Source organism: Strongylocentrotus purpuratus, unplaced genomic scaffold, assembly GCF_000002235.5.
Source record: "Strongylocentrotus purpuratus isolate Spur 01 unplaced genomic scaffold, Spur_5.0 spur5_scaffold_19, whole genome shotgun sequence".
NCBI lineage: Eukaryota > Metazoa > Echinodermata > Echinoidea > Camarodonta > Strongylocentrotidae > Strongylocentrotus > Strongylocentrotus purpuratus.
The window spans coordinates 31493761-31521539 of record NW_022145604.1 but is presented as its reverse complement, the minus strand read 5'-3'; positions in this window follow the sequence as shown (position 1 = coordinate 31521539).

Here is a 27779-nt window from a genome sequence, read left to right as displayed (position 1 = left end):
TATGTATATAGTCCGCTTAATCTTACAACAGCATAACATTTAATTTCCCTGTTTACTGTCTCTCAGCAAGAAATGGATAGGTGTTTACTTGATATGATAAATAACGGCAGTAAAATGAAAAAGTCAGTTGTTTTTAATAACCAGGAAATACGCGAATGTTCAGTTGTAAACCAGCATCGAAATTCCGTCAATTTTAAAGTGTGAAATTGGGCTGGAACAAACAATCGATCGTGGTTACTATCAAGAGGTAAATCCTCACCCAGTGTATATTGAGAAGACAACTGTTTAAAACAATGATACAAATAACTGAAAAAAGGGAAAATTGCTGGTTCAGTAACACAGCAAAAATGAAAAAAATATACCTTCTCTTAAAGACCCAATGCAACTTGATAGCCCAACGATCACACATAAATAACCTGTAAGGTAGACTACATCACCTACGGATATGGAAATCCCCAGTTTTCCTGAAATACATACACGTCGTCTAAAATAGAACAAACAAGGTTCCCAGGTCATTGATGACGTAGCGAGTTTCAGTATTTGAGCGGCACGCTCATTTGGAGATGAATGAAGAAGAAATAAATGTATAAAAACGGACATAATCTGGACTAGAGAGAAGAGCAAGATGGAGATAGAGAAAGAAAGAGAGAGAGAGAGAGAGGAGAGAGAAAATAATATATATATAACACAAATGTATTCATACTGTAGGTCAATATCGCATTCTTTACGGTCTCCACTTATCATGTGTATTTTCGAAATCCCTAAAGATCGGTGGTGATTGTACTGGCCCACTTTCACCCACTCATTCTTGAACGGTGAGGAGCTAGTAGTACAGGTCAACCCTATACATTATACTTGTATGTTAGTAATGAATACAATAATGATAATAATGTCGTTTATCATGAAAACCTCACCAGCTTCATAGCGGTTTTTCCTGAGGCCCCTGCTATTATAATTACCCTAGCGATTTTGAGGTACCGTTTTATACTTGGGTGGAGAGTGGCAAATTTGGAATAATGTCTTACCAAAGGAAGTTAGTGCCAGAATATTAGTGCTCGACCCTTGGATTGAAAGTAAGGTGAATGAACTAATTTATCACGACACCCCCACAACTTCAACTGAACGATGGTAGACGTTGATGAGACTATTGAAGCTTTAACATGAGATACTATATACAAATGATACCCCCCAGACTTTTTTTTAATATATAACTTGATAGATGCTTCATGAAATTCAAAGTGTTTCAGGAATTAGATTATAATATTCATTACAGTCGGTAATAGCAAAAATTTGGATTTCACGTTTCGTAAATCATTTCAGTGTATACCTGTGTATAAATTTTGTTAAGATTCATCTTTGCTTCATGAATTTTACAGACTCGAAATTTGTCATTAAAATTAATTCAACTGAATTTAAATTGATCTTTCAATGTAATTTCATACAGATGAATAGCAAGTTTAGCATCTGTACATTAACAAAATAAGTGAAAAGATTATTCAAATGTACATCCTGCATTGTAATATTAACATAAATTACTTTAAATAAATTCCTACATAAAACATAATTTTGTAATCAAACATATCGATTTTTGATTTTAATGATGAATTATTGAAAATAAATTCATGGTTCATATTTCTAAAGGTATAAGTATTTTAAATAAAATCAAACATTTTCCTTCAATTTTTTTGATTATGATTTATAATGCTATTATATATCTTTATTTCAATTATTGTAAACTTGCCTGGGGATCCTGAACTGATCATGCAATGAGAAGATTATTATGCTCACAAAAAAAAACTATTCGTTTAGTCTTACATGCCGATTATTTTGCTCATACTAAACCTTTATTTCTAAAATTATGTTTTAATAATTTCTTACCAATTAGTCTTTCCAGCAATTTTTTTCTTAATTCTGCATTACATTCATATAATACTCGAAGTCCTTTTGATTTTCATTTAAATAAAATAAGACCAAATATAACTAGGAAATCTATATTTTTTAAAGGGCCACAATTGTTGAATAATATACCGCAAGATAAAAAAAAATCTAGTCCACCAATTAACGTTTTTAAAAGGAGATATAAATCATTTTTCATCCAACAAAATAAATAAAGATTGATTCTGTTCACGTTCTGGTTTTTGTTTTTGTTTTTGTTCCCCCCCCCCCCTCTATTTAGGCTTTTTTAAAATTACCTTCTCAAACAACAATATAATACTGTATTATACTTTATTACTGTCTTGGCGGCAGCACCAATAAAGCCCTTGGCTTTCCTAGCTGTCTCCACATTCATATATTTTTTGTTGTTGTATTGTATTGTAAATGTTTCTCTTTAACTTGTAAGCTATGTTTTGTATTTTATATGTTTGTTATGATGTTTTTATGATGAATGAAATAAAGTTCAATTCAATTCAATTCAATTCAATATTCTATTGCTTAAAAACAACCAATCAATTTTTGGGTTGAGTAAAAGCATCGCAGCAGCCGAATTCTAAGCTTTGTTATATTAATTTTTATATCGAACTAGAACTAATTCCTCAAAAAAAAAAAAAAAAAAAAATCTGTTTTGTCCGTTCGGATCACTTCTCGCAAAATTGATCAAGCATGATTCCTGCATGTCAACGGTATGACCGAATCTATGACGTTACAATTGATATATAGTATACTGATGACCAATTGATATAGAGTATACTGATGACCAATTGATATAGAGTATACTAATGAGCAATCGATATAGAGTATACTAATGACCAAACAACATGTCTAGCATAATAAATGTAACAACGTAAAGCATTTAATTGAAAGTGATTTCCGTAGTTGAGTTACGTTAGTAGATGTGTCGTGGTATAGTGGTTTATTAATTCCCATTTGCCACTAGCCACCTAGGTGTGATCTAGGACTATGATAATTACAGAACCCGTAGGAAAAGAGACCCACTAATTATTTCATGTATGTATTGTTATACTGTACTCGTTTCGCTAATATACCATTTGAAACGTCAAGACAAATAAATAATATGTAGTATCTTAAAGATACAGTTAAATTCTGGGCCCCGTTGCAAAAAACTTACCATTAATGGAAACATTTTGATTGGCTGTTGAGCCCTGTTACCATGGCAGTTGCAATTGATGGCAAAGTTATCATCAATGGTAAGTTTTATGCAACGGGGCCCTGGTCATGCGATTGCATTGTGAAAGAAGCGTTGTGGAATCGATCAGAAAAGGTTGATCATCTAGCATATAAGTATTGGTGGGTACTGCAAGGTTCTGGAATCATCAAACTAACAAGAAATTTCGCCCAGTCTTGGTAAAGTTGCGAGTAGAAATATTTATATGGGACTGCGCGAACACGTGGCATAAAAATCCATCCCGATTGTTATGCTGTTACATGCCATATTTATAATATTAAGGCATTTGAAAAGCCATGCTTTCCAAGGAATATTTGTTATCTGATGTTCTTCCACACTTGCATAATGACAATGATAACGCTCGCAAATTATTTTTCACCTCTTCCGGGAACCTTCTCTTTAAGGCTTCTGTAGTCCATGAATAATAAACAAATCGAATGCAAAAAATTCCAAAAATGTCATGACTACTTGTTTACAAATACATTTAAAAAATATACATACTGCAAATTTGACAACAACATTGACAAATAATGACATGTCCATGTATACACATCCTTTCATCGTCATTCTTAATTATACACATCTCATTCAGACAATATTTCTACCTAAAACTCTTTCACTCACTCTGCTTAACAACAACCACTTCCGCCTTCAGACCAGCTACAAAGAAATATTAAAGGGGGGTGTAGCATGGCATGTACTGGTTAACAACATCTACGACTCCTTTTGGACAACTGCATGTAAACGAATGGACTTGATTAACGGTCAGCGCGCCCTAGCGTTCACGAAACAGACCGAATTTCTCCCCACGCTTCGGTTTCGCGTATGTTGCACGCACGTGAATACTGCGGTCGCGTCGTCCGTAGTCGTAATTGGGCCGAGTCAGGCCACGAGAAATACACGTAGTCTCGTCATGCTACACCCCCTTTAATATATTGTTGCACCGTGTAACTTGTTAGGGAATCATGTTCATTCATGTATAATACAAATTAATTATAAACGAAGTATCTTTCAAATTTCAAGTCCAGCTCATTTCCATATCTCCTCATATTCTTTGTAATCGTCTTTATTCTAATTGTTGGTTATGAGTCGATTTCACATCACAAGTAGATAAGAAATTGTAACACAATAACGACAGGTGGCAACAAATGATTATTTTATATTAAAAGGAATTATAGTGTTATTGAGCAATATTATATGAGCGTACGTTTAAAATAGAGATGACGACGCAATCGAGACTCCCTTTCTACAATCTGACGTGATTGGATTATGACAGCATAATCTTCTCCAGTTGGCGACATGAGTCAAATTGCCAAACAATTACAAAAACAATAAAATAGCCAAACGACTTCATGGTAAAATTGCTCTATGGAAAATATGAGGAAGGGATTATTAAAAAGGACGATAGGAACAAAGATATAAGCTCCTAGCACAACCCATGATGTTTAACATTTTCTGGGGACAATTTTATGGGCTAAATCTAACTACGAAATAGTCCGAAGTTTGTGTTCACAATATGTCCCCAGCAACTTAATCTTTAGATTCGATAACAGGCAACACTATTCAATTCAACTTTACAATGGTGTTGAATTCACAAGATCTTTAAAGAGATCTTTAGTCTGATCCCCACTCAATTTATGTTACCTGTGCTTTCAACTTCTGATTTTAATATGTCCATCTGTTTGTATTATGCGTTCATACGCAATATTATGTATCTGTTTGAATACATTGTGTGAATACAAGAATTGAAACGAAATTCAAAAAATAGATCATTTTTTAAAAATAAAAAATTGTTGTTGTAATCTGTATTTTGAATGAACTTGATATTTGACATTTGCGAGTTCAAACTATTCATCTAACAGCACACTGCACTGATAAAATGATTCATACAGTAATTAGGGTTGTTAATAAAAAAGCATTTGTGTCAACAAAACTACAAAATGGTGTATCTTTCTAACTTATTAAGGATCTAAACGGATTACCCCAATAAAGAGCATGCATACCTCAAGAACAGAGAAGCAATAAGTGTACATGATAGAAAATACCAAATGCTCTCTCTCTTTCTATATATATATATTTATCCATTTATCAAATTGTAATTCCCCTAATCAATTTAGCAACAATGTGATGATATCCTGAAATGGTACGTAAAACTCACAGCTGTTCGCCATACATTTACATTTCTGTGTCCGTTCTACACGATTATTTGAAATTCTGGTTAGACCACTCATTTACACCATTATAGCAAGCCGTCGCTTGTCCTTTGTTTGCCCCTATGTCGTTCTTCAGGCTTGCCACGAACGCGCCTTGATCCTTGTTCGTCACTAAGTACCGTCCAAAAGCATTGTCGGCCTGTGTATATAAAGAAAGAGAGAAAGAGAGATAGATATATATATATATAGAGAGAGAGAGGGGGTTTGGGGGGGGGGGGGGAGAAGGATGAAGGAAAGAGGAAAGAGAGAGCGAAAAGTATTTCAAATGTCATATGATACACTTTTTAAATCACTTGTTTGCATGACCCCGGTTTTGAGTGTTATTGTTGTCTGTTTTTTGTCTTAATTTTTTTCTTCTTTTCAAAGCAACCAGGGATATAGGCAATGTATTATACATTGATAAAGTTTGGAGAGGGGTGCTCAGATGAACATTGAAACTTTATCTGGGAATTAATTGGTTAAGTGTACAGCGATTGTAGACATATTGTAATATGGGGAAATGACACTCCAAGTTTAAGGTCTGCAAATGGGCGTATCAATAAATCAACTAATCATCTAAACAAATTCTCTTTGGGGATAAGACAGCTATATTTTAAAATGCAACTTCACTTGATTCTAACAAGTCTCTTTGCTCAGTTCCCTATTGCACATACCTTCTAGGTTCATAACAATGTCATTTTGGGACAAACTTAATACATTCTACTAGTTCATGCCCAAATCAGCCCAGCCTTTCCCCCTATTTTAATTTCAAAATATTAAAATGCAATTTCCCCTTCAAAACAAAAATGTGCTACCAAACTATGGAGATATCTGTTCAAGGCCTAATGCTTCTTACCCTCCCAGCGTTTTGACCAGTAAGTTTTTTACCAAGAACAGGTCCTATTCCAGGCAAGGCTGTCGCTGGTTTATTTCCCATGGGCTCTGATACAAAGGCTGCGTGTTTCTTAGTGGTTGATTGTTGGGCCATGTTGCACTGAAAATATGAATAAGGCACATGTAGGTGTGAAAGGTGGAAAGTTCAACTCACTTCAAATTCAAATTAAAATTTATTTTCTTCCATCCAATTCGACAACATATTTGACATCTGTTAAACAAAAATATTGGGTACGCCCGAATACACAACTACATAATATATATCATAAATAGAAGAAAGGAAGCAAGGGATATGCAAGGAGGAGAAGAGGAGAGGAGATATTATAGGACTGCATTTGTATAGGATAAGACATGTAATGCAGTCGTCACCCTTATCGGGCATTGGGCTAATACTTATGAACTGTAATTGAGAATCATACATTTGTTGAAATTGGTCGCAGAACTAATGATTATGTCTACTTTATGACTCATTATGTAACTACATATGTCCTATAAGGTTATACGTATACACACATATATAAAAACTATATATACGTACAAATGACTAATATACATATAAATAATGTACATGAAATTGTATACAACCCCAGATTCCTTGGTTTGGCTTTTCCTTCATAACTATAATGTACATGAAAATGATTTCCACTGTTGCACTATGATCTTTTAAAGGGGGAGCAAAGAAGCTATTGGTTTGCTAACAAGCATATATTATTTTTTTTGCAAATTTGAAGATAATTTGTTGGCTCTAGTCCACTGAGAAATCTTTAAAAGTTTAATATTAATAGTTTCTGATAAAGTAAGTGGATTACTGTGAGAAAAAAACAAATTAGTATCGTCAGCAAATAATCATTATCTAATATGGAGCGGTTTGGAAAGTTTTGAACGCCCACTTATTTTGTTAGAGTATGGTGAGTATTATATTTCTCATTGTGTAAGTTCTAATCCGTTCTGAATGAAAATTTGAAGCGCTTTGTAACTGCAACAGAAAGGCTCTACAACAAAACGCTATACGAGGGTTGGATTGGATCAGATCAACGAAATTGCTTGTAATATACTTCCTAAATTATGTAAATAAATTGAATTGTACTTAATAATCATTATGAATTACAGGTGGAAGAGGGTTAGCATATTTCCAGGTGCTAAGCAGTGTGACCACACAAAGGAAATTGAAAGGGAATGAAAAATTTGAATGAAGTATGTCCCTATAAAATTTGCCCGTGCGCGGTGGTAGTCAACGAAATTGAATAGAACGCTGTTCGTCGAAGCGAGAAATTAATGAATTAGCGATGGAAGGTGTACTGCGATTATTGCACATTTATCATATTTGTAAAATCAAACACCAATTCTTACAGCAACTTACATCAGCCAAGTAAAATCGTCTGTTAAACTCAAATGCACGTTGTCCACCAAGAAGATTTCTCAATACTCTGGATCTGGAAAAAATGTAGACAAGTTAGTAAAATTGAGAACCCTATTTAGCCATATTTAAAAAAGCATGTTGACCTGAATAACACAAACTCCAGATATTTTTTTGGATATCAAAGTTAATCATTTGCAAGAACAAAAGCAGAGTGTCAAGCAGCGGTTATTAAAATGTCAGCAGGAAAATCACAAGGTAACGACGGTTTTACAAAGGCATTTATTGTCAAATTCTGGACATTCTATCTGTTCCCTTACTATCGGCACTAAATATTCTTTTGTAATATCCATTCTGTCTGCCAGTCGAAAACAGAGTGTAATCACATTAATTTTTGAAACCCAACAAGGATAAACGAATTTCAGAAAATTACCGACCTATCTCATTAATAAATGTCCTTGTGAAAATCTGCACAAAAGTACTTGCAACACGCTTTAAAAAAATGATAATTTTTGGTGCGTTTTGTTTAGATTATAATTCAGTTAAAATATTATTCCATGTGCTAAAGCAATTTGATAAATCTACTATTCCGACGTTTAATTTAATTTTATCGATCCTCACCTTGGTTATTTATTCACGGCTGATAAATGACGAATAGACAAAACGTTCGAACTATACATTTTCGTGGCTTTATTTAACATTGGATTCCGTCATTTTACATTAATCCTCATTACCATGTCCCTCGGAGAGGACCTTAAGCCGTCGGTCCTCTGGTTGCTTACTAACAAGCATTTATGCTAACTTAGCAGACAGGTATAATAACCACTACTACATGTTTCATTCTACAATGGCAGTACATGAATTCACGCCAATATTATAATTGCATTACAGACATATTTGAGTATCCAACCCAATTACAAAACTAGTGCTGGAATCTACGCTGAAAAATTACGAATCGTGTGAAATACATGTTATCTGCAACCCATACATAATTCTTAACACCAAAATATTTGAAATCTAAGCTGGAAGCCAGAGAACGGTTAAACAACGGCAATGGCAACGGAAATGGGCTAGAAAGCCCTTCTTGTAAACGAATGTCCCCTATGCATTGCCACGAGCCCCCTTTGCTAGCCGTCAGGAAAGCCTGATCAGACGTGGAAGTTGTTTATGTAACCCGGATGCACCACCCATTCCCAGCTCTCATCCACGATTCCAGCAAGTATTCCCAACCGGGCCCCGTCACTTCCCTCCAGGTTTACTTCCCCGCCCGTAAAATCGGGTGAGAATCTTGAAATTACTTAAGAAAATGTAATACAACTTCTTACTAATATATGTCAGTGTGATGAAGACCCAAATTGATAAATTCCGCCAACGAGCAAATTCAATAGCTCGCTGCCAAAGAACACGAGGTGAAAGTTCTCCAACTTACCAAGCACGAATGTAAAGACACTACGTTAACCATTATATATGCAGGTACCACAGGCAACCCTTGCATTTTTAAAACAAAGTTTGACGCCTAGGCGCAATAAAATGAAACACTGAAAAGTTACATACAATTTGGGACTTTTCGATTTGCACGTTCACTAGTGGACTGCTACGTATGCGGTCATTTTGTAAGCAGGGTTGACGAGGCACGCGGACTGTTGTTCGTTACCTTTTCGATTTTACACGACGACGACGCTCGCTCAGTGAGCGCGAAATTCGATCGATTAGCTAAAGATCCAACACCGAATTCGGTGCATGGGACTGTACTCGAAAATTATGCTGCAAGAGATTGGCGACGCATAAGTAAAATGTGTTTATATTATGAACTACTCTGCAACAATATTGATTTAAGGCAAATAGCAGAATGTGTTAATTTAAGAGAACTACGCTTCGATCAACCACTCTCCGGTTCTAGAATTAGGTCAATCAGGTCCATTTTGTGCTGTTTCGTGCCTACAAAGATTTGCGCTCGGACGATGAGCTCGTTGATGCGCATGCGCACTGCTTCAAAAATGACCGCATACGTCGCAGTCCACTAGTGAAGGTGCAAATCGAGTTCTTACTATCGAAACGCGATAGAAACTTGCATTACTCCATAATGTTATAAACCCTACTTTATAACCGCCACCAATATCCACCCTAAACTGAAAAAATTCTGCATAAGTATACACATTGTGGGGAGACTATGACGCAAACGCGCCCCCGATAAATCTCATCACGCCCGATGCATAACATATTAACAAAGCCTTTTGAGCGGTGAAACTCATAAGGGCTCTAGGCTAAGGTGACCCATATATCCACTCTTGTTCTTATACATATACGTCTATGGAATATCCTTTAATTTTGTTAATTCTTTGCTCATTCACCGGGTAAAAATACCGACTTTAAAACATCTCTATTTAACGTTTGAAGATAATACACAATAAACATCAAATAGACGTACACAAATAGGAAGGGCAACTGCTTGTTGAAACCTACTAACCGCAACTCGTCCGTGCCGATCTGCATGGGAGTGGGCATGACCACTACTTAAATGTACTTCTGAACCTCTTAGCAAAGTCCAGGATAAAGAAGCATGTCCCAGCATCTGAAACATTATACCACGTACAGAAGAAAAAGCTCGCGAGAGGTTTGTACTATCTGCGGGCCCTGTATGTAGCTACCATTCGACCTCCTTGCTAGGGACCTTGTATACCTGTTCAATGACCGCCGCTTGCGGTCGACGAGGCTCTAATTTTGACCAGTAAACTACTTATAGCAAAGACGAAGCAGGGACTTGATCTGGACGAAGTAAAATATCTGACCATATGATGTCACACCCGTGGCTGCTCACAAATTCAAGAGACCTTTCAGATTTATTGAAAAAATCCCTCTCACTCTTTACCTCGATATCATTTGTCCCCACGTGAAGTAATATATGTGACGGTGTCGAACCCAAGGAAAAAGTACAAAAGAAAAGCCATTGTTTCGCCTAGATTGAGGCCCCTTTTGCCGTGCCAGGTAATCGCGGCCCCACAGCCGATATCTCCGCTGCCCTTCTGCTGAACACGCAGGGCCGTCCAATACACTATGGAGTCCCCCACGATCCACGACAGCTAGGGCGGATACGTGTGTACACATTGCGCGTGTTTAGACACCTCTTCTCCCTAGACCACTCCGTGACCCCCTTTTGGATGAGGTAAGGGCGAAAGACCAATCTTATGACCCCTGATCTGAGAAAACATGACCGGGGCCAAATTCCCTTACGGCCAACAGCTAAGGGGCCACCCTAATTAAAACCGCAGATATTTGTGCGACTAAGAATTTTGCTCCAGATCCGAGTAATCTGTTAATTATTTAACATTACCCTGCATGCCCTTCGGGAATTCAAGTCTCCTGTATTTTATAAACACAATGAATGCTTTCAAACCTACTGTTTATAAAGCGGAAACTCGGTATAACGAGGTTCTTTATACCATTAAAGTCACAATGCTACATCAAGAATGCTATATATATATATATATATATATATATATATATATAATCGAGTTAACAACAAACAATAAAACGGTATGACATAACGACCCGGGACCTTGGATATTATTCTGCTATATTAGGACAATTGTTATATCAGATCTCTTTAGACTGAGCTTCCACTGAACCCTTTATATTCGATCGCTTGACTTACAAGCTTTGGTTAAAATAAAATCTACATGCATAATTACCTTCATATCTGTGAGACAACACAACTATCGTGTCAATCATTACTTATTCCTTAGACCAACCAAAACCATTACAGAATCGTATTGCTTGCAAGACAACTTGATACAGTTCGAATACACAGGTGTTGATATTGGGGAAGGTTGATTGGTATTTTTGATTGTCCAAATCAATAGGTCTTGCCTCTACCAAAGCCACGAGAGAATGACACAATTTCCAAGTGCACACGCTCCCAAAATCACGTGTTATGCATTCTGTGTGCAATGACAATTTATTCTCATGTCACCCACATTTGGGTATTGGAGAAGTTTACAATCAGTTTGAATTTGGCAATTTAACACAGTACAATATTGAATTCAAATCGAATTAATGTTAATCAATATAGATAACACTATCGACAATAGTGAGAAAAATGATGATGATGATAATAATAATAATTATAATAATAACAATAATTAAAAAACAAAACGAAAATAATAATCAAAACGATAATTAATGACAAAATTATTGGAAGCAATTTACAAAGAAAGTTACTGGCAATAGTAAAATTATATTTGAAATAATAAATGACTGAAAAATATTTTTGATATCCATTTAATAATACAACCTTTCACGGTGAGGGTCGCCATATAAATTCAGATGCGCATGTATTGTTGCGTCACTGCCTGCGCTGTGCGCTTACATTATCTTGACATGGGCGCCATCTTAAATTACGAGTAAAATTTTGTTCACTCGTAATTTAACGTCAGACAAAAGAGAGAAAGTTCTAATTTAACTTATAACATGTTTTGTGCACATACTTAAATATAAAAGGGAGCGCATTCGGAAACGCGTCCCAATAGCGCCTTGTCTAGAGGCGCCAAATTCTTGACAAATGTAAACAAGCTTATTGTTGAGTCACAATGGCCAGCAAAACCAAAACAAAGAGCGAGTGGCCTACAAGCCGTGTACACATAATTTTGAAAGCGTTTTTATAACTCTTTAAAATTATATATTTACAATTTAAAGAAGTATTTTTGTATTAACTACTGTGTGTGAATAATGTATATATACATTTGTATCATGATTTTTTTTTTTTTTTTACAATCTTATGTTTTGGGGTACAATTTTACTGTAAAGGTCGCATATATGTATCAGTACTATTACGTCATTTATTTTAGGTACTCCATCTACCTTATTTACCTATTTTGCATAGCATGAGATATAGCTTATTTATAATTAAGTATTAAGTTTTATATATTTAAACCTTCAGATGTATTATGGTACATTATATTATTAACTATATGCATTATGTGTCATGTTATTACAAGATTATAAAGAGTTTTCCTGTTGTATTTAATTTTCCTTCTGTTTTGCTATATACACTGCATTGTAAATGTATTCATATCATATATATTTTTACAAAAAGAATATTAATTTGTTATATTGCATTGTAAATTTATTTATACGTTTATAAACAGATTGTTGATGTACATCAATACATGAATTATAAACAAAAAATCTTTGAAATGTACTTTAATGTTACATACACTCATTGTGGTGTATTTTTTAAAATTGTACTTCAATCAGAACCATGATAAAAAACAGCTCTGCTGATTATATTAATCCTGAACAAAGATGGTCAAATAAATACATAAATAAATAGATAAAAGCAGAAATATTAAAATTAGAAAGCATCGAGGTCCTCGGATTATGGATGATATGCGCCTAATCGATGATATTAGAATCTTAGGAACATAAGTTTGGTACAATCCTAAAGATTATCAGGAACAAAAACTCAGGGATATGTGGTTATCACTTAGGCGAGAACTACATGTTTGGAAACAAAGATATTTAACTTTATTTGGTAAAATACATCTTTTTTTTCTTCTTTAGTAAATCTAAGTTTATGTACCTATTCTCATACCCAGCTGCTTCGTGAAAGAATCGAAACTGTGTTATAGAAAGTGAAGGACAAAATTAGACGGAATGTCATTATACAACAAGTTGAGAAAGGAGGTCTCTCACAATGGTAGATGTCAAATCCTTAATCTCGGTACAACAGGTAACTTGGATTTTAAGAATAAATAGTTGAAGCAATGAAGCCATTAATATTTGATATTTTAAATAGAAATATGGTGATGCTTTTCTTCTTAACTGCAACTTTGATACTGATCTGTTAGGTTTACACCTACCTCCATGCTATGCCTCTATTTTGGGCACGACCACGCTCATCTACAGAGAATATATCTTAATGCTAATCAGAATATATGGAAGAATTTCGAGATACAGATTGAATATATAATGATTTTCGTATACATTTGTTTTAAAAGGTAACTGTAACTATGCACAGTATTGTATTGTCAGGGGGTGCAACGAAAATATACGACTTGTTGAGAGATCAATTCAACATAATATAATAATATAATACATAACATTTATTAGGCGCTTAATACTGATGTTTCTAAGCGCACAGTGTTCTGATTAAGAGAAGACTATAACCCGTAGAATTAAATTAGAAGAAAAAGCAAAAATACAAAAGAAACATAGATAAGGTAAGAAAAACAGTGGCAATCAACTAAATAAAGACAAATATGGTGCGCACCTCCATTGACCGACGCACAAATGCAATTTACAATTTGAAAAGATAGGTTTTGAGTAGAGATTTGAATTGAGATACAGAGGGGGCGCAGTGAATAAAGGCGGGCAGTTTGTTCCAGAGAGCGGGGGCAATAACTGAAAAGGCGCGGTCACCATACCGGGTGTTAGTGCGGGGTCCAGGTGTTAACAGTAATGTGGAAGATGAACGAAGTGTTCGTGACGACGTACGGGAACGTAAGGATATGAGATCGGAAAGGTAAGAGGGGGCTAAGCCATTGATAGCTTTGTAGCACAGGAGAAGAATTTGGAAGGATATGCGGTGGTGAATTTTAAGCCAATGTAGTGAGTTCAATATTGGAGTTATGTGCTCTGATTTACGCGAGAGAGTCACAAGCCGAGCAGCGCTATTCTGTACCCTTTGAAGTGGGACTAGATGTGACTGAGGGAGGCCAGAAAGAGAAGAATAACAGTAATCGATATGGGTCGAGACAAAAGCATGGACTAATTTTGAAGTTGTGGGTCGGTCAAGTAGCCTCCTGATTCTACTGATCTTATATATACCAAAGGAAGCAGACTTACAAATATTACTAATGTGTTGTTTGAAAGTAAGATTGCTGTCAATACTTAAACCAAGGTCACGCACAGAAGCACAACAACTGAGAGAGCCATCACTCATAACAAGATCAGGAAAGGGGTCTGAGTTCCGAAATTTAGAAGTAATATGAATCATTTCAGATTTTGAATCATTAAGGCAGAGACAGTTTTGAAAAGACCAGGTTTTGATTTCATTGAGGCAACTGGTGAGTTTGTTCGCGGCTACTGTCCTGCTGTTTGGGTGAAGAGTTACATAAATCTGGGTGTCGTCTGCATACATAGTGTGTTGAATATTCTGATGAAGGTTAATAACATTTGAGAGAGGGCTGGTGTAAAGAATAAACAGGAGGGGGCCGACCACGGAACCCTGAGGAACGCCGCAGATGAGGGGAAATGATTCCGAGTTGGTGTCATTGATGATCACCTTCTGAGTTCGGTGCATGAGATAGGAGCGAATCCACTGAAGTACGGTGCCGGTGATGGAGAAGTCGTTCTCTAAGCGATGGAGTAACAGGTCGTGGTTGATAGTGTCAAATGCGGCAGTGTAATCAAGCAAGATGAGGACAGCTTCATTACCCTTATCTACAGCTAGAAGTAGGTCATTTAGGACCTTGACAGTTGCAGTCTCAGTAGAATGATGATTCCGATAGGCAGATTGGTGGATTGGAAACAAACCGAGATTGTCAATGTGGGCTTTCAGCTGTAGTGACACAATACGTTCCAAAACCTTCCCAAGGAATGGCAGGTTTGCGATGGGCCTGTAGTTCTTAAGTCCATTCGTGTCGAGACTCGGCTTCTTTAGGAGGGGAAGAAGCAGAGAAGTCTTAAAAGACTCTGGAACTATTCCGGATGATAACGAGAGATTGAACAGTTTGGTTATGTGAGGAAGGAGTTCATCGAGGACTTCCTTTAGAAGCCAGGTAGGAATCGGATCTAGCTTACAGTGTTTAGAAGGAAGTGAAGTGATGAGCTTCCTGACTTGTGAGAGGGATACAAGGCAGAAATCAGAGAGTTCATGACGAGGGCCTGGAGCAAAAGATCTTGAAGCTGGTGCTGGTACTACATTAGGGAAAGAGGATACAACTTTGGCGACTTTTTCCCTGAAGAATGTAGCAAATCTGTTGGCGAGTTCACTATCAGAAGAATGATCTGGAAGAGGTGAAGATTGAGTGGGCGTTGAGAGTGTCTTCACAAGACGAAACAGTTCTTTAGTGTCAGCATTCTTGATGAGGTCTTTGAGATACGCTGACTTCGCATTGAAGATGCACTCATAATATGACTCGCATTCACGGCGGTACAGCTCTCTATCAACAAAAAGTCCAGACTTGATCGAAAGACGTTCCGCACGACGCCTTCGCCTCTTGGCTTCCTGGATATCATCGGTAAACCATGGCGCATCAGGTCTGATTGATACAGTCTTGACCTGGATTGGAGCGTGCTCATCAATCAACGTCCGCAAAGATGAGTTGTAATGCTCCGCGGAAGCAGATGGACAAGATAGATCAGGAAGTGAATGGAACATTGTGTCAATAGAGTTGCGTAGAGAGTCCTTGTCAATGCTGCGATATTTCCTGAAGGAAACCTCTTTCTTGGGATTCTTCGGCCTTGCGATATTGACAGTGGTGACAAGTGCACAATGGTCGGAAGGCATGGAAGATAGCGAGTTCACGTTGCAGACATCATCCGAATTCCTTGTGAAAATCAAATCTAGAGTGTGACCTGCGCGATGGGTTGGTTCACGAACATGTTGCTTGAACCCTAACGAATCAACACATGTCATAACAGATTTTGCAAAATTATCATTGGGATCATCAACATGTATGTTGAAATCACCCAATAATAGAGGAAAATGATCATCTACAACAGCACCTTCAAGGAGAGTTGGAAATTCATCCAAGAATGTGCCGTTGGAGAGATTATTATTGGCAGACGGGGGTGGTCGATAAATACAGTACAACCTTACAGCAGATGAAGGTGTCAGATTGAGTGTGACATCCAGTAATTCAAAAGATACAAAATCATTGTTGTTGTTCAAGGTACAGCGAGCCGTGGATCTATAGAGAAGCAAAATCCCACCGCCCTTGGAAGATAACCGGGGTCGATGGGTGAAATCATAATTAGGCAAACCAGATCTTAGATCAGCTAATATGAGACCATCCCTCTTACTGTCTCCAGAGAGCCACGACTCGGTGATGACTAGAACATCTAGATCATGTTCAACAATCAAATCAGTAATTGCGTGTGTTTTATTGGTCATGGAACGTGCATTCCAAAGGCCAAGTTTGAGGCTATTGGATGATACCGACATTGGTGGAGGGAAATCCGGCCTTGGTATCGTACGCCGCCCACGTCCGCGATGAGTTCGACGTCGGCGACCGATGCCAAGATCGCAGATCCTGCTCCAAACATTCATGGGTAGTAAATTAAGCGGCTGGTTATTAATCTGATGGAGATCATTCAAGTTGTATGAAATATGTAAAGCTGTACAATCAGCTGAATAAGGAGGTGAGTTGGTATGGCCAACATTGGAAACATTCTCAGTGCGATTCACTGGACCAGGATTGGGCTGGATATCTCCAGAATTAAGGAGACATCGAAATGTAGCTGTCGAATTACAGTAGTATAGTATAGGTTGACTACAATATTTGAGATGTTTACAGTGGAGGCTCTTCATGTGTGAGCCAGTACAAGTGAAACATTCCTTGGTTATATAGGGCTGATTCAAAGTGTACAGAATAGAAATAACAAGCCCTATAGAAAACAACACTTCCAATGGCTTTCCATCCATTGTACAAGCAGGAATAGCTTACACAAAAGGAGCATACAAAAGAGACTATTGTGAATGTCAGTACATTCAAATGGTATACAAGCAAAGTACCAGTAAAGCTTAATGCACATGCCTGTACAGTAAAATTGAACAAGAACATCAAACATTAAACTTAACAGAAATACTGCAAATTCACACCAAAATACACCTTACAAATTGATTACCTCTGTTCCTTGACCAATATCAAGCACAATGTTGAAAATACAAATACTAAATCCAACCAAAATTGGTGAAAAATGAAACAAATTACAGAGCTCAAAATGAGAGAGGCTACCTATAGAGGTGCACACCAACTAGCCAAAATGGGAAAATGGGAAGGACAATTAACAAAGAAGGGCAGTGGTCGAACAATTAGTAAAGTTTCAAAAGATGAAATAGAGGCAATTACTATTATATAGTTATGCCTATAATGAGTTTAGACATCTTAAGGTGATACAAAGTAAACAAATTTATGTACACTTTGTCAAAATGGAGAGAGAGAGAAAGAGGAATCAATGAGCTTTTTTTGAATTGTGTAAAGTACGAACAATTTTGATCAATATAACTATTGATCCAAAAATACGAGATTTCCAGTTTAAAGGTTTGTTTATATGTCTTTTGTTTTTATTACAGGCTTTTCAAAAACAAATATAAATCCTTCTCCAGAATTTACAAAAGTGGCAACATCAACCTCTTTAATTTCCTCGCCAGTGATTTTTAGTTTACCATTTATACCTATTTGTTTCCTCCTACTACATATTAACATTAAAATACATACACATCGTCTGAAATATAACAAAGCGTGAAAAGGAAAAAAGAAACAAAGAGAGAGAGAGAGAACAGAATATATATATATATATATATATATATATATATATATATATATATGTATGTATGTATATATCCAAAAAGCCACATTAATCATGTTATATTACTTAAGAAATGTCCATATTTTGCAACACTCGATTCTCATCATTTTTTTGTATAACAATGTAATCGAATCTTTTTCTCTAACAATATGGAAATAATACATGTAAAGCTGTCGAACTACCTCACGCAACAAGCCTGGATGACACTGTTGGTAATACCAGTATAGTCCGCTTAATATTACAACCGCAAGAAGGGTTCACTGACATAAAAAAATATGAAAAAGATAACAAAGTATTTTCCTCCTTTCTTAAAATTCAACCTTCTCTTAAAGACCCAATGCAACTTGATAGCCAAACGATCGCACATAAATCACCTGGAAGGTAGACTACAATACATACGCATGTGGAAATCCCCAGTTTTCTTGCAATACATACACATCGTCTGAAATAGAACCTATAATTGCTATGAAGGTAATTTTAGACCCCAAAATGTGTGAAATTTAGCCAATACGATCACACCAATTCACTAGCCCCACTTAAAAAAAAAAAAAAAACGGTGACCGTTAATTAATTATTTAATTTAAAACAACAATACATGAGCCGGTTAATTGTAAGTAATATAAGCAACACGAAAATGCCTACAATAAGGCCTACGTCGTTACTGGCTGAAATACGACGTCAATTAAAGGCGTTATTTCTTCTTTTTTTCAACTTTTTTTTTTCTTTAAATTTTTTCAAAATATCTAATATTTGTGCAGGTACACAAGTATTAGAAATCGTAATATTTCAGCCGTCTCTGAACCGATTTTTTTATCAAACAAAGATGATTATGTCATTTAAATTTTATGTTCTTTCAAATTTGACACTCAGTTTTTCATTATCTCACCCCAAAAAATATTTTATGTACGCCCTCTGCAACAGAACTCAACTATCTCTTTAATATAAAGACGTAAATCCCCACCCAGTGTAATGAGAAGACAATTGATTGAAACAATAAAAAAAATAACTGAAAAAGGAAAATTGCTGGTCCACTATAATTGACAAAATGAACAAGTTCGCAAACGATTTTCCTCCTTTCTCAAAATTTAACCTTCTCTTAAACATCCAATGTAATTTGATATTTCAACGATCGCATATAAATAACTTGTAAGGTAGACTACAACGCCTACGCGTGTGGAAATCCCCAGTTTTCTTGAAATACATGCACTGAAAAAGAACAAACAAGGTTCCCAGGTCATTAATGATTTTGAGGGAGCGAGTTTCTATAGAGGGCACGGTTATTAGGAGATGACTGAAGAAGAAAAACAAATACATACAAACGGACAGAAACCTGGACTAGAAAGAGGAGTGAGAGGGAAAGAGAGAGAGAGAGAGAGAGAGTGAGAGGGGGAGAGAGAAAAATATATATAATGGGTACATGAGCATTTCTTTAAATCACTAACCCACTTATTGTAATGGCCAAAATGATTTTTTTTCTTTGGTATTATATGTATAGTATATAATACATGAATAGCTGTCGTTTACATGGTGACAATCTAGAGCTATCTCACGTAACAAGCCTGTATGGCACTGTTAGTATTACAAATATAGTCTGTTTAATCTTACAACCGCATAACATTTGATTTCCCTGTGTACTGTCTCTTCGCAAGATATGGATAGGTGATTACTTGATATCAGATAAATAACGGCAGTAAAAGGAAACATTCATTTTTGTTCAATAGGAAGAAAGCGAATGTACATTTGCTTACAAGCGTGGGCATTTCATGAATTTGAAATGTGCACTCGGGCTGAAACAAACAGTCGATCGTGGTTGATATCAAGATGTAAATTCCTTACTAAATGTAATGAGAAGAAAATTGTTTGACACAGTAATGAAAATAACTGAAAAAGCGGGAATTGCTAATTCACTAACATTAGGCCCGTTCACACATAAAAATGAGTGCGATTTTGATCGCGGTGCAGAGAGCTATTTTTTGTGACCGTTCACACAATAACATGTCAAATAAGTGCGAATTGGATCGCGATGCAAAGATTAACTTTGTTGGGGCGACTATTCATACACAGGGTATATTCTCGCCCACAGCAGAAGCGTTCGAACATCGCATGTGTGAATCTGGACGATATATGCGCGCTTGGAATCCCGGGATTAAATAAATCCATGTTTAATTCTCAATACCATACACACACACACAGCGCCCGGCAAACTATCGCGATTATTCTGAAAAATCGCAAGATTTACTGCGTATCGGATCGCGATGCGAATCGCGAAGATCAGTGAAATTATTCTGTCCACACACGCGCCAACACGCGTCCACACACGAACACAAAAACAAAACAAACAAACTATACTTGGATCGCGATGCAAAAATCGGTTTTTAAATCTCACTATTTTCTGTAGGTGTTAATGCCCCTTTAGAAAGAATGAAAAAGCTCAGAAAGTAATTTTCACCTTTCCCAGAATTCAACCTTCTGTTAATGTCGGGAAATCTGTAAGGGAAACGCAACTCGTGTTCCTCTACATGCTGCAAAATATTCTCATGATCATGGGCTAAAAGTATATTGCAATCTCATTTCTGTATAACCATACAAGACTGGAACTATTGTTAAGCATTTCGACAAGGATCATGTAAGGAATGGGGTTGAGTATTTTTTTCTTGATTAATAAAATCGGGCAGAAATTCTTGAATGTTTTGCTCTATTTTTATTTAGTATTGATGAGTAGTTGTGAACGACTTCAAGATACTTATTTTAACTTAGCGAACCGAATTCTCGGTCAAGATCCGCTATCAGCTAGCACTCAACATGCTTTAATAAGAGCACAAAGGTGTAACAAAAGAACTAAATACAGGAAAATGATAAAGAAGCTTGCGAATTTGCATAAACTCGCACTATTCTCTTTTCTGATGGCTGAAAAGCTGCCTCATTTGCAAGTTTTTAACCCTGCAAGCTTGTCACAAGGTTGCCAGTTACACCGCTTCTTAAAAATGTCTTAAATTATTGCCAAAAATTAAATGTTGCAAATGTTTAACAAATATTTTCAAACTGTTGTTTGAGTATTTGCATAATCTCATTTGCATAGTACAGTTTACTTTTGCGTATGTCATATGCTATGGACTAAAACCCATCTATGACCAAATTATTGCCACTGTAAACATACAGCACAACAGTTTTATATGCACACTTTTATTATTATCTCAAAAGCTATGGTTCTTTGCTAATGAGGTCTAAAACAGGGAATCATTTTATGGTCATATACACACACATAATAATAATAATACAGATCTTATTTAGTGCATTATACCTTTGAAAAAGGCCCTCAACATGCTTTAATAGGAAAAAAGAGCTGAAACATAGGAAAAAGCTGCCCAAGATGAATTTGTTTCTAAACCATGCAAACTTGCCTCAAGGTTGTCAGTCACAAGCTTGAATTTTTTGATATATTTCCTCTATCCTGATTGGCTGACAGATTACCTCATTTAAATTTTTAGGACAGTGCAAGCTAGTAACAAGCTTGAAAGAAGCTCGCAACAGGCTTCCACTGCAAGTTTGTGGCAAGCTTGAACCAATTTCCATAAGGGTATGACCCTGGGCAGCCGCAAAACATATCTAGGGGTGCCACAAGAAGAAATTTGATTATATAAAAAAATGGTTGAAAACACTGATCTAGTAGGCTAAAGCCTAGTGCTTCCCCTTCAACTTCAAGTGACCATTAAGCCCTCGCTACGCCACTTGACGTGTATGTACTACCAGCAGAATAACAATTTATAACTCGTAGTGGCAAAATTGTTAGAAATTTGATATAACATAGAAATTGATATTATTGAATAAAACTTTAACACATGGGTAATATTCCAGACTTAAAAATTCCCTCAAGCTTACCCGAATCACTCGTCCAAAGTACGTCTGAAAGTGAGAAAACGATGTTTGGATGATGGGTAGAACTGACGACAATGAGCTGTCGTAACAAAGGTTCCCCTTATATAGATATGTTTAATAATGTTGTGGTCGGCCTAGATTACGCCCACTGCTCACCTATTATGAGCCAATCACATGAAGCCATTTGTCTGTTTCTTATAAGTGTGATGATTAAGCCAGTCATAGTCAGCCCGCACCGTCCGCGAATTCGCACGTATTAGGGAGTTTTTGCAAGCTCATCGCGGACGGAGAATCTGCGGTTCGTGTGCAAAATCGAGAAGCTTCTATAGTAACAGCGGGGTGACCACTGAGGTATTGCAGGGTTGGCCGAGCGACTTCCAAAGTGGGGGGGGGCACCAACAAAAAAGGGCACTTTCTGGAAAAAAGGGCACCTACAGTGGGAAATCTCAAAGCGAAAATATACAATTTTTTGACATTGGTATGTACCCCTACATTGTGATTACATTATCAGGGATGATTTAAATATTTGTTTCTCTTCATACATCATACAAGATATCGCTTAAGCATCATACTTTACAGTTGGGTGTGATGTCTGAATATGCATTTACGAGCGAGCGAAGCGAGCGAGAAAAAAATTAGAGATCTGTGAGGTCGCAGTGCAAAAAAAATACATCTTATAAAGAGGAAAAAAGCCAATCGTGATGGGGTTATAAGCACATTCTCATAACGGAAGACTGAAAAGACCTTTGATAAGTAACTTGATTATATCATCTTTAAATGCGAGCGAGCGCAGCGAGCGATCTTTGGAGGAAATTGCTCTTGGTCGCTTTAAATAAGGGGCACGTTTAATGATTACATGAAAAAGGGACAATTATCGAAAGGGGTAAGACATTTATTAGAAAAGAAAAGGAGCACGTGTCAAAGTACAAAGCATAATTATAAGAGGTGAAAATGAGGCATTTTTTCACCTGGAAAGAGGCACTCACCAGTGATGAAAAAGAGGCGTTTACGAAAATGGGAAATAGGCATTTGTTGACGGAAAAAGGGGCACCCATCAAATTTTGATAGGGGCATTTATAAAAGGTGAAAAGGGGATAGGTCCCTTATTGGAAAGTAAAAGGGGCACGTATCATTATTAAAAGGGGAATTATCAGAGGTGAAAAGGGGCACTTATGAAAATGTAAAAGGGTTACTTATAATAAAGGAAAATGTGCATTTGTTGATTTTTAAAAGAGACAGTTTTGGGAAGGGGAAGGAGCTCTTTCTTTTTATTGGGGGCACTTATCATAAGGAAAAGGGGCACTTATTAGAAAGGGAAAGGGGTAGTAATGAGAAGGGGGAGGAGCTCTCTCTTTTTAATGGGGGCACATATCATAAGGAAAAGGGGCACTTATCAGAAAATAAAAGGGGCACATGTTAAAATGAAAGGTGTGCTCATCCGAGTTTTAAAAAGGGGTAGTTATTAAAAGGAGAAGGGCACTTCTTACAAAGGAAAAAAGGGGCAGTTGTCAAAGTAAAGGGAGCACCTCTCAGTTTTGTATAGGGTAATTATCAGAGGTGAAGGGGGCACTTATCAAAAGTGAAAAGGGGCACTTCTCGTACCTCAAAAGAGGCACTTACTAGACCTTAAAAAGGGCACTTATTTAAGATAATTTCAAGATTTATGAGAATGGAAAATGGACACTTATTGCAAAGGAAAATGGGAACATGTCGAAGGAAAAGGGGCACGTGTCAACAAAAAAAGGGCACTCGTCAGAGGTGAAAAGGGGGGAAGGGGCACTTTTACTAAGTAATAGGGGCACTTGTCAAAGTAAAAGGGGCACTTTTCCTATGTAAAAGGGGCACTTCTTACAAAATAAAAGGGGCACTTTTCCTATGTAAAAAGGGGCACTTTTGGGGTATCTGAAAAAGTGGGGGGGGGGCACTGTGCCCCCCTGCCCCCCCCCCCCCCCCCCCGGGAGGGCCGCCTGGGGTATTGGCCAAATGCCTCGATACAATTATTTCATTCACCTGATAAGAATAATAGGTTTTCAATAGACAGAATCCAATCTGCATACATAAGTTGTTGCCACATTTAAGCCCCACCTTCCTACTTGTAGCTACTTGTTCCCTCTATATAGAAAACTTCCCCAATCGGTGCCTGTTGGTCCCCCATGATCCTCTATTTCTTATGTTATTTGAGAGCTGAGTTGATGAGATAGCCACCTGTCAGTGACCTCGCTGTGTGGTATAATCCCTCCTAGCCACACTAGTGTTGATAAGCTTTAATACATCTAGTTTGCATGCTTTTAAATACTATTATACTTATTAGGTGTATGATATAATTTGTATTCAGGAACTTCACAAAGACTTATGTATTAAATTTGATCACATAACGAAAATGGCCGGGTCCCTGCCACGCAATACAGTACAGACGTGACTACACTACTAGCATAAAATATCCATATTCATGTTGTTATAGTTCAGAAACAATAATCGGAAAAAAAAACTCATCGAAGAGCCGTTCGAATTGAAATTCGTCATCCTTCGTTATAAAACGACAAAATTTCCATACCATCTTTGGTACAAGCTCGCTGATTGGCTGTTTATTCAGTTGGGGCGTCATTAATTTTGCCAAAAACCGTACTCGCTTTCAGTAGCTCAGCGGTCATCCCGCTGTTACTATAGTAGCTTTCCGATTTTGCACACGAACCGCAGATTCCCCATCCGCGTTGAGCTTGCGAAAACTCCCTTGTTTGTCAAACCTGGCAACAACGTATGTATGCAGTTTGAATTATGTCTAATGAAATACTATTATTCTTATCAGGTGAATGAAATAGTATCGAGGCACTTCACAAAGACATATGCATGAAATTTGGTTACATTACGAAAATTGTCTATTGGCATTGCATTGCAATACCTACGTACTATACGTACGCGTATACCGAAAAGCTTATTGAAACGAGGGCGGTCTGTGTGCGACGGCCGTAACCCTTAGTGCTCCTGTGTCGTAGAAGGTCTGTTCGGCAGGGGGTCAAGCGGCTGGGCCTCCGGAAACTCAGGATTTTTAGGAATTAAATTACGGTCAGATAAGCATATTAAGATACCTTATTTGTGACACTGGCAGGTCACTAATTGGCGGGGAGTCCAGGGGGCAGAGCCCCAGAAGCTCAGAGGTTTTAGGTTAGGAGCCAGAGCAAATAACACTGAGTTCCTATAGGAAATATATTTATTCAGATGGTCATATCTCAGCCAATACTTAACATATTCAATTGATTTTCGACATATGAACATTATTTTTGATGATCTTTCGGAATATGAAGGAAAAATTGAGAAATTCTAAAAATAGATTTTTTTTTATGACGTCACACTTCACCACTCTATGGTGGTGCTTTTTTCTTAACTGCAACTTTGATACTGATCTGTTAAGCGTACATCTACCTCCATTCTTTGCCTCTATTGTTGGAAATTGGTCATGGCTATGCTCTTCTGTAGAGGATGAATTTTATGCTTATAAGATAATATGGAATAATTTTGAGATACAGGTTGACAATAAAATGATTTTCGTGTAAACATTTGTTCGTAAAAGGAATTGTAACGAGACATCATATTGAGTTTCCAGATGTTGCAAAGAAAAATCAATTCAACATCACTGGGAATTACTATTTATTAAAACAAGGAGTAGCTTCATGCATATATAATGGCAGTAAATCAGAAACGTATTCAGGTTCACATAAATGAAATAGAGAAAATTACTGAAGACATAGTGATGCCAAATAAAAGTAGACATTTTTATGTAGACTTTGTTGAAATAACGAGAGAGCAATCTGTAAGCTATTTTCGTTTAGAAAATATGTATTATTTTTAGTGGTACTGAATTCTAAAAAGGACGAAAAATTTAAATCAATACAACTATCGATACAATAACACGAGAATTCAAGTTTAAAGTCTTGCATAATATTCTGTTTTTTAATTACAAGCTTTACAAAAATGCATGAAAAGCCTTCTCTTGTTGGCTTAAAAGAAATCAGAAATTAAAAAAAAAAGCAAAATGGCAATGTAGCTATATTCAGATGTTTTGGAATGAAACCAAACGTTTGCTGTCCAATTTTTACTTATATTTTCTGGATAAAGAAACAGTAATCGTATGAAATGTTTGAAAGCACTCACAAAGTATAATAATAATCATGTTTTTCTAATAGCAAGACGTTGTATTGACTGTCACCTGTGCATGAACAAGAAACACAAGCCAGGCATTGATTGTTTTAAAAGGATGCTATACTTTGTATGAAAAAGAAAAATATATTGCAAATCGAAAAGGCAAGTTATTATCACCGTAGACAATCGAATTGTGTACTTCCAATTTAAGTTTTTATTCTCTTTATTATACATGTACTTCATAGACGCATTTCAAGCTTTTGGTATGTTTTTTAAATGCATCAATTATGCAAAAGATTTATTGTATCCTCATATGGAATATTTTGGGTGAACTGAAAAGCATCTTTAACATATCTTTGAAATATTTGTAATACAGTCAAACCTGCTTTACTGACCACCTGTCTACAGAGACCACTTGTCTACACCAAGCACATTTTTTGTTTCCCTTAAAAATGGTTTCTCATTGAAACATGTACTAAAGAATCCTGTCTACAAGACCACTTTTTGTATTTCCCTTGGGTGGTCGCTGTAGACAGGTTTGACTGTATATATAAACCCAAATAGTTATTAACAACGGCAGACGTTCCTCATAATGCTTACACTACAATATTAATCATTGGACAACATTTATTCATGGACTATATTAAATGTGAAGAACAATCTTACCAAATCTGTTTCAAAGCCTAATTCAAGCCAAGTGTCATCCCAAAAGGGTTTGAACAAAGCTGAAAACGTCGATTTCAAGAAGCTGAAGAAAAAAAATCGTGTCGTTGTTGACAGAAGTCTCACTGTGTAATAATGAAAAAGTTAGTTCCTGGTTTGAGTAATACCAATCCTACATAGAAATGAACCAATCACATGAAGCCAGCTGTCTGTTTCTGAGAGGGTTGAATAATAATTTAACTTTTAATGTCGTCACAATTTCAATGTAATCAGTCATGTAGAGTATTTAGGATCTGTATTACTGGAGGGGGGGGGGACATGAATATTTATAATGAGAAGGCCGTCAGTTTCCATGTGCAGAAGGCCATAATTCGCTGACACTAGACTTGGTAGAAATAACATTAATGTGTGTACAAGTCTGCAAACAGCAAACTTGTAGGCCTATCAAGAGATACCCCTAGTCTCTCGGAGAGTCTACGGGTCCAACGACAATGCACCAACAATCAAGTCCCAGTATAAACAGACCTCGTCTCCATGCACTCGCACAAATTTATGTACACTCATGAACCTACTTCGTAGAAGGTCTACGGTACAATACATGATTAACAAATAGTAATACACATCTCTTGCATCAGCAAACAGTGTTTTTCCTCTTGTCGTCTTACCGAGGGGTTTTATTTCACATGTTTCACATTTCTTTTATATTTACATTAATTTACAATTGAACATAAGTAATTAAATGAATACTTTTTTGAATAATTTCTTTGTGTTTCATCAATAAACAAATTTGCTTATTGGATATATAATATCATGGTTTTAATTTGAAATTAATAAGCAGACTTTTACTTTTGTACTCTCTACCATCATACCAAAGTTGGATATACATATCTATATATATTATGTATTAGCCTAAAATTAACATGAAATTTATCACAAAGTTTACTTTTCCTTCAAAAATAACCTATAACTAATGCTTTTTCATTCATATTTATTTGCTCATGGA